This window comes from Schistocerca nitens, chromosome 5 (genome assembly GCF_023898315.1).
Source record: "Schistocerca nitens isolate TAMUIC-IGC-003100 chromosome 5, iqSchNite1.1, whole genome shotgun sequence".
NCBI classification, from domain to species: Eukaryota; Metazoa; Arthropoda; class Insecta; order Orthoptera; family Acrididae; genus Schistocerca; species Schistocerca nitens.
In genome coordinates, this window is record NC_064618.1 from 89,602,399 (window position 1) to 89,612,145 (window position 9,747).

General features: G+C 38.2%; 1 non-coding gene across 1 annotated transcript; it reads left to right on the forward strand.

The window, feature by feature from the left end:
- Positions 1-749: 749 nt before the first annotated feature.
- Positions 750-824, forward strand: Trnat-ugu (transfer RNA threonine (anticodon UGU)). The gene has a single exon. It is a non-coding gene; the product is annotated as a tRNA-Thr (tRNA).
- Positions 825-9,747: the final 8,923 nt, after the last annotated feature.

Here is a 9,747-nt window from a genome sequence, read left to right on the forward strand (position 1 = left end):
ACTCCCACAATTCATATGGCTCAAAAATAAGTAGTGAGACATATTATAAATCTGGAATATTTGAAAATCGAAATTTCACAAGAGAATGTGTTAGGACCAAAACAATTTCTTATTTACACTACTGGCCATTAAAATTGCAACACCAAGAAGAAATGCAGATGATAAACGGGTATTCATTGGACAAATATACTATACTAGAACTGATATATGATTTAATAGACGCCCTAGCTGCAAACAGGCGTTGATATATTTCACTGGGGACATGTTGAAAATGTGTGCCCCGACCGGGACTCGAACCCGGGATCTCCGGCTTACATGGCAGATGCTCTATCCATCTGAGCCACCGAGGGCACAGAGGATAATGCGTCTGCAGCGACTTATCCCTTGCACGCTCCCCGTGAGATCCACATTCCCAACATGTCCACACCACTACATTCGTAGTGCGCCTAATAGATGTTTGCCCATCATACTCATTACTCGTGGCAGATTAATCTACCAAGTCCCGTACGAGTTCGGGCATAGCGTGTGCGTTCACACAAGAAGGTCAATGCCCGGGAAGCCATATTTTAACTATATATAACGGTAGTATCTGTTCCCGAAAGAACACATACCGTGGATGACCATGCAGCTTTGCTAGAAATGGAATGATAATTTAATAGACACCCTATCTGCAAACAGGCGTTGATATATATTGATATATCACGGGGAGCGTGCAAGGGATAAGTCCCTGCAGACGCACTATCCTCTGTGCCCTCGGTGGCTCAGATGGATAGAGCATCTGCCATGTAAGCAGGAGATCCCGGGTTCGAGTCCCGGTCGGGGCACACATTTTCAACATGTCCCCAGTGAAATATATCAACGCCTGTTTGCAGGTAGGGTGTCTATTAAACTATCATTCCATTTCTAGCAAAGCTGCATGGTCATCCACGGTATGTGTTCTTTCGGGAACAGATACTACCGTTATATATAGTTAAAATATGGCTTCCCGGCCATTGACCTTCTTGTGTGAACGCACACGCTATGCCCGAACTCGTACGGGACTTGGTAGATTAATCTGCCACGAGTAATGAGTATGATGGGCAAACATCTATTAGGCGCACTACGAATGTAGTGGTGTGGACATGTTGGGAATGTGGATCTCACGGGGAGCGTGCAAGGGATAAGTCCCTGCAGACGCACTATCCTCTGTGCCCTCGGTGGCTAAGATGGATAGAGCAGCTGCCATGTAAGCAGGAGATCCCGGGTTCGAGTCCCAGTCGGGATACACATTTTCAACATGTCCCCAGTGAAATATATCAACGCCTGTTTGCAGCTAGGTGTCTATTAAATTATCATTCCATTTCTAGCAAAGCTGCATGGTCATCCACGGTATGTGTTCTTTCGGGAACAGATACTGAAACGTCCCCTTTCAATAATAGTACACTACTGTGCTTAACCTGACGCACAATATTTTTAGCGCAACGCAATCTGACTTTAAATAATCTCTACAAGAGAATGGCCCTGACTAACATTAACCTGTACTTTTCACAAATCACTTACCTCACAAAAATCTTGGTTACTCCCACTACTGCAATACAGCAAGCGCCACTACTGCCAGCTAAATAAAAGATTCAAACTATGGAAGGCACTAACTACTGATAGGGATAGTTAGCAAATGAAAGATATTAATAGAGAACAAACGTTGTATTTACCTTAATAGTCATATATATATATATATATATATATATATATATCAGTTCATGACAAATTTCAAAACTCCGCCATCTCTCTCCCCACATCCACCACTGCTGGCGGCTCACCTCCAACTGCACAATGCTAGGCGCTGTTCACAGCCAGCTGCCTAACACTACAATGGCGAGTATTACAACAATGCAAACTGGCCACAGGCTGCACACAGCACAGCCAGTGATTTTCATACAGAGGTGGCGTTACCAATAAAAAAACCTAAACAGCCTACTTACATAGCCCCCATGCTCCCCACAAAAAAATTTTACAAATTGGTTGGGGCAGTGGCCAATACATATTTGTTAAAATTTTTCATAATCGTGATTACAATAACAAAGAAATCAAATGCACACACTTATTGATACAATGTTGGTCAAAAGCTAAAATTTTCTCACAGTCCATAAAGACAGTCCTGATAATTCATCACATTGCAGTGTTTTTCTCAAAGTCTGAGCAGTAAAAGAAAATGCACACGGAAGTAGTGGATTTCCATGCAGTCTTGAAGAAGTAGTGTTGTCCTTCCAACGGAAAGACAGTGCTGACTCTTGACATGCTGACAGGTAATGGGCCACAACAGAGCAAACCCACAGCGGAGTCAATCGAAGTTTTGAAGAATATCGTTTGGTAGGTCATCACAGAGCAGACCCACTGTAGTCCTGGTAGAGATTACGGTATTGGTGGGCCATCAAAGATGCAGACCCACTGTAGTCCTTGTAGAGATGGCCAGCAGCCATCTGTTGTGACTGTGCAGGTGCACAATCACCATTGAAAAGTCTTGCGGATAATATAGCAAGTCCATAACCACCACTTGTGCACTCACAAAGTTTTTGGAATTGTCCTTAGAACCAGCAATGCTGTTATCCAGTCCCTTGCTGAATTATTAACACACGTGCAAACACTAACAGTCCCTACTTCTCACATATTGTCCATATACTATGACCAACAGAAACGTGTGCAGTGAAATGTAACTTACAAGTTAATAATATGATGAACTGGTGACAATTACAATTTTATAACATGAGAATACAATTACAAAGGTACAAAATACATCATTAAAGAACATAACAATACAGAGAACATTTGTGATACAGGCTTTACAAAAGAATCGAAATAACATATACATCAGTGTCACAGGAATTATGACATAAGTACATACATGAAAGATCAGAATAACTTTTGGAATATCAACTTCACACATGAGCATTAAAACAAAACAGAATAAATAATGTCTAAGCATATTTACAAGGTAAATAACATATTATTAACGCCAATTATATTTGAGGATAACAGTATTCCTCATCATAGTGAATGTAGCTTAGTATTAGAAGAAGAAAAAATTCTATGAAACTACACAGAGACAGGAAGAAAACAAATACACAAAGGTACACAAACACATAGTGGGATAACACAAAAGGAAAGGACAGGGTTTGTTTTACTGCAGTATTTTGTGAACAAAACCTTCTTTACTTCTCGGAGATCTCCCTTCGTTCCTCATTATTTCCAAAAAGTCCTATCAATACCTGCTTTCTCTACTCTGTTCATATTTCTTTCAAAATAATTACGGATCATTGTACAATACTCATTTTGGCCCAAAACGTTTTCATATACCTTCAATGCATTTCTTTCCATTCATCACAACTAGTTTCTTATATAGTCTACCCCCTCTTAAGCTAACTTAAATCTACTGAGCTCAGATGCTAAACTAAGGGACGAGGCAACGCAAACAGCAATGAGAAAAAAGTGCAGATTTGCAAAGGAAGCAGCATTTTAGAAATTAGCGAAGCAATTGCAATATTACGACTAATATAAGGCAATGTGCAGCAAACAAGAAAAATAAATCTGGCTTAGCAGAGTAACACAAATTAAAATTCAGTAGCACTATGCATGGCAAACAGCATAACTTATACCTAAACATGACAAAGGTCAAGCAGAAAAAGTATTACACTAAAAATGGCCATGTCTAATACCTATGGCACATCTTAACACTAGAGTGATGCATCACAATTTATTCTACAAAAGAAATTAACAAGTACTTGAAAAGAAAACTATGATTGCAGTTCCTGTGAAGGTAAATGTCTTTTTGTGCTCCCTCATTTTTTTTTAAAAAAATTATTATTTACTCGATCTGTAGACAGAAAATATTTATATTAGTACATCTCTAAAATTTTATTTTAACCAATGCTGCAGTGCAGCTAGAAACTAGATAACAAATGAAATAAGCAATTACGCAAACCAAAGCATAAAAATATCATTCAATAGTCATGTGACATTTCATAAGTTAGTAGACATTCTCTCAACTCTCGTAGAAAGACGCTTGTCATAATCAGGTGTGCCGATGTAAAAATATTTCTCGTCATTTCATTAGGCATTTCTGTAAATATCATAAATTAAGAGCTCCACAGTGTCAACATATGTTTTCAAGTTCGACCGTGTCGTTTTTGCGATGCTCTCTACAAAGGAACGTCAATAGCGAGGATAATGGCCTCTCTTTTTTTTTTTCTACCTGTGCTGCTGGAAGGCACACGCTAATGGCTTTTTTTCTCGGGCGGCTGTCGCCCATCTGGGTGCCCACGACGTATTACGTGCAGGTGGTCACTTAACTTTCTTACGGAAATATTTACGACAGCAGTTTCCGCTACAGTGGCAGTCTTATATAAAAATATTTCACAAGTCAAGAATTAGCGTTGCAAATCTGTAGAAACAAAATCCTATAAATATAAGTGTCCAAAAAAAATATTCGTCAGCATTGTGATACAGTCACACATTTACACACATTTCATAACCTTGAAGTACGATTCTTGGTTTCCAACAACCTTTTCCACAAGTCAGAGTCCCTAATCACTTTTCATTACTCCTTACCTTATTACACATATACATATTCGTCGACACGTCAATCTTGCGACGACACTTCACTATTTCATCGTAATAAATACATAGCATAATCAAATTCCCCATATAGCATCAAATTGTTCATCATAAACATACCTCAACAGCATAATACACATCGTCATCGTAAAAATAACATCATAATACCTCAGTCAACTCTCAAAATCGTCGTAGCTTCCTCCAATAATTTCAAAACCTAAAAAAATTCTCTGGTCATGTCAAAAGTGTCATCCGCCTCAAACGCACTTCAAAAATCATGATCCCATACCAAATACATCATTCAAAGTTCTCATAGTATCACAATGGTTCCAAAAAAATATGAACAGTTCACAAAGTACTGACAAAATGCAATTTCATACGTGTGAAGTTATTTAACTGTGTAATTACGTAAACATCTGTCTCTAATGTAGTAAAAAAAATGTTTATCTCTCAGTTACATGATCAGATAGCTGTGTAATTTGTGTGTTAGAGAAATATGGTACCGATGTGTAAAGTTGTATAAGCAAATACCATATTAGCTAGGGCTCCTTGTGCTCGCCAAACACATGGTACACAAAGTAAGCGTGTACCCCCCTGAGGATTAATATAATTATACCCTCAGGTGTTACAGACTACAGCAATGGAATGAAATATATCACGGAAAACTTTGTATCATTGTACTTCAAAAATCTTGAAAAATAAATGGTTTAAGTACAAAATTAATCACTCAAATGCGTGTCCTGTAGCGCTAAATGTGCGTCTTGCTGTAAGATAATTCTATGAAAGTCTCGTAGTTATCGTCCTCCGAAAGCTAAGTTCAGCAGAAGTCAATGTACTTACCTCATGATAAACAAAAGTGAAATGCTTTGCGTATAGATATCGTAGTTATTACGCTTATTGTTGTGATGAAGAAAGTACTGTACTGTAACGTATTGTTGTGCCACGAAAAAGGCTGTCTCATTGTTGCTATACCACAAAAGTTACTATTAAAACATGTTTTTCTTTCCAAAAGAATTCAGAAAACTGTGCAGATATAAAACAGATACAGCGCAAAAGCAACATTGTAAATTGTCACTCATTAGTAGCGTCGTGATAAAATCGTGTAGCTGTCACATAAACTAACCTCTGTGTCATCTGGTATCTCACAGAAAGTACTTTAAACCCAGAATGTATTTTCAAGTAAACCAAAATGTTGCATTAAATTCTCATTAGCAGTACCAGTATGTGTCCTAAGTATGTAAGCCTGATAGTCGTTACGTAATCGTGCACCTAACAAGCAAGAATGTACAAATACAACACTGTGTCGTCTGTTCACTATAACAATGCATTCGTAATTTCTGTTTAAAAATGTTCCCTAGGTTCTAGACTGGATATTTGACTTCAAACATTAATGCATGTTAACAGTTTCTTAAGTCTGACAAAGCATACTAGAAATGTGAAGTGAAAAGTTTTATGGCAGAGACAAAGTTAAAAAGCAGATTATCTTTCAATAAACGGTTTTACATGTGAAATGTGGTGTAAACCTTTATTCTTCCTAGTACGCAGAGTTTCAACTTCAACGCAATTATCATGTGGTATACGTCGGATTCTGTAAGGTCCATTGTAAACTAGAAAGAATTTGTGACTCAAGTGTTTCTTCTTATGTGACAATGAATGAGCTTTAATGAGAACTTTCTGACCGATATATAATTTCTTTACATTTGCTTTACCGTGTAATTTTCTCCTTTTGTCTGCTGCAGATTTTATATTTTTAATAGCCAAATCAATTATGTCTTTGTGTCGCAATTTACGTGTATTCGGGAAAGGTACAAGCTCTCTGATTCTATTCGGTGGTTTTTCATTCTTCAGTACAAGAGTAGGTGGTAAAGCAGTGGAGTCATGTGGCATTTCATTCAGCACGTTTTGAAATAAGTGTAAATATCTGTCCCAATGCTGATGCTTTCTGTGACAATAAAGTCTGCAAAGCTTATTGATTTCTTTCATAATCCGTTCGGAGGGGTTACAATGTGGTGAGTACAATGAAATAAAAACAGGTTTGATTTTATGGTTGCGAAGCATGCGTGACCAAACAGCAGATCTGAATTGCGGTCCGTTATCTGAAATGACTTTACTAACGTGTCCAACTTCACGTAAGAAATTTTTAACAAAGGCGTTGGATACAGACCGTCCAGTGGCTCTACGTAACGGTGTGAAAGAAACAAATTTTGAAGTAAGTTCAACAGCGACTAGAACGTACGAAAATCCATTAGATGTTCTGACAAGCGGTCCCAAGAGATCAACAGCAGCAAATTCTTTTAATTTAGAAGGAATGATAGGAAACAGCGGAGCATGATGGGAGATAGTAGATGGTTTCGCCTTTTGACAAAGTTTACAAATAGACAAGACTCTTCGAATTCTCTTTTCCATATTGTTAAAATAACAAGTCGTTCGAAGAATATGATAACATTTTCGTGGACAAAAAGGTGCGTAGCTGAAATGAATGTACCAAATGAGCTTATTAACAAAATCGTCTGGAATGCAAAGTACCCATAGCTTGTCATCAACAGTGCAGCGTTTGAAGAGTATGTTGTTTCTAACCAGGTAATAATGCCGAATCTGAGTGTGTGTCTTTTCATGCCATTTACTTTTGATGTCTTTCCAAATCGGATCTTTATCTTGTTCATGAGCAATGTCCTTTAAAGATGTGGTGATGAAGTTTTCAAAGGCGACTTTCTGAATGTAAAGAATACTGAAATTTTTCTCGAGGTTGCCTTCAGTGTTACTTTTCTCAAGCCCAGCCGGTGCGCGTGACAGTGCGTCCGCAACAATGTTCTCCTTGCCGGGAATGTAGACTATTGTGAAGTGGAATTCTTGCAGAAACAATGCCCAACGTTTTTACCTGTCATGATTTAATTTTGAAGACATAAGAAATTGTAATGCACGATGATCACTGTATACTTTTACGTGCTTACCAGAAAGAAAGAAACGGAATTTGTTAAATGCCCAAACGATAGCTAAAGCTTCTAATTCAGTAACGGAATAATTTTTTTCAGATTTTGTTAGCACTCGGCTAGCAAAAGCAATGGTTTTCTGAACAGTAGTGTCATTTTCTGTGGCTTCTTGAAATAAATGGGCACCAAGACCGACTTTAGAAGAATCTGTGCTAAGGCAGAAATCTTGTGACAGATCTGGATGAGCTAGTATTGGCGCGTTAAGTAGCGATTCTTTCAAAGAATTGAATTCCAACTGTGCTTGTTCGTCCCAGTTCCAAATAGTATTTTTTCCAGTGAGAGAACAAAGTTTTGGTGTAACAAGGATTTGCATATTCAGAAAACGACGGTAAAAATTTACGAGACCTAGAAAACTGCGGACTTGTCTTTTTGTGGATGGAACTGGAATGGCTCTGATTGCTTCTAACTTTTCAGGATCCGGCTGAATGCCTTCAGAAGAAATAATATGTCCCAAAAACCTCACCTTTGTCCTACCGAATTCAGACTTTTCCAAGTTAACTGTAATTCCAGATTCTGCAAAAATACGTAACAAACTGTTGAGGATGCGATTATGTTGTTCCCATGAAGCTTCTGCTATTAGAATATCGTCCACATATAAGGTGATGTGACGTTTTAAGAACTCAGGTAATATGGAATTTAGCCCGCGAATGAATGCTGCTGAAGAAATGTTCAAACCAAAAGGAAGTTTCCGAAACTGATAACAAACGCCGAAACAAAGGAAAGCTGTGTATTTTCTACATTCTGGATGAAGTTCGATCTGATAAAAGCTGGATCTGAGATCAATGGATCAATGGAAGACAATACTTTTACACCATTAAAATTCTGAAGAAGTTCTTCCAACGTTTGCGGCCTGTCTGTTTCAGGAATGATGATAGTATTGATTTGTCTCGAATCTAAGACAAGCCTGATCGATCCATTTTTCTTCTCAACAACATGTAATGGATTGTTGTATGAGCTTACTGCAGGCTCAATAATGCCCTCGTCAAGCATAGATTGTATTTCTGTTCTAACACGGTCCCTATAAAGCGCCGGAATTACGTATGGTCTAACACAAAATTTAGTATGCTCACGAACACGAAATTGGTATTGAAATCCCTTGATTGTTCCTGTTTTGTGAGTAAAAACTGTGGAATGTGCTTGTAAAATCTCAAAAAGGTCTTGCCTATCATTGTCATTACAATTCTCAATTGTTTGAATTTTATTCTGAATTAACTCATTAGTATCAAATGCGCCGTCGATATCACCCCTGTCAGTACTTGCAGAGTGATTGTTAGTGTCAAGTTCCGTCGAGAATTCCGAACTGTTGTCTAACAGGAGGTAAAGCCGATTAATTTCTTCGTCATGGTTTGAGAGCCAATCTTCAAATTTCAAAGCTACTGACTTACCTTCTTTTTCTAAACTTATTTCAGCATCGTGAAAGCTTAAGATTGCTTTGTATTCATTCAAAAAGTCTACTCCCAGTATAATTTCCGTCGAAAATAATGGAACAATAAGAAAGTTCATAGAGAAACTGTGGCTTTGACAAAAGAATTCTAAGTTGGTTTGTTGGCGTACATCTACACTTTTTCCAAAGATTGCACCTTGTAATTTAATCTTACGTAACGGAAGTGTGGGGCAATCGTTCGATTTGTTGCATTTGCTAAAGGCTGTTTCACTAATTACTGAAATGGGACTGCCAGAGTCAAGTACTGCCGTAAATTTTACGTCATTTACTGTAATGTGAATCACAGGATATGCAATGTTGTTATGTTTTACGTCGTGTTCTTGGAGTAAGATGTCCCTAATGTCTTCCATTTTTACGTAATTACTAGCTACGGCAGCTGCGTCGTTAGTGTCATAAGTACGTTTTGTGGCTGCCATCGGTGTGAGTCATTGCCTATTGTCTCTTTGTTGGCGCGTGTCCATATTGGGATTTGGAGACCTAACTTCTACAAATTCACCATGACGAGAGGGCCCTGCCCTGTTTAAATCCCTCCAGTTCTGATGCAATTCAGGTCTGTCGTTACGATCACATCGTCTGTCGTCATGTTGGTAGTTCCTGTAGTTTCTTTCTTGTCGGTTAAGTGGTGGAGAATTTCTCCCTGAATCGTAACTGCGCGCTGGACCGTTGCGTCTAGAGTTATTCTGTCTCCCGTAATAATAATTATTTTGGTTCCCATATTGTCTG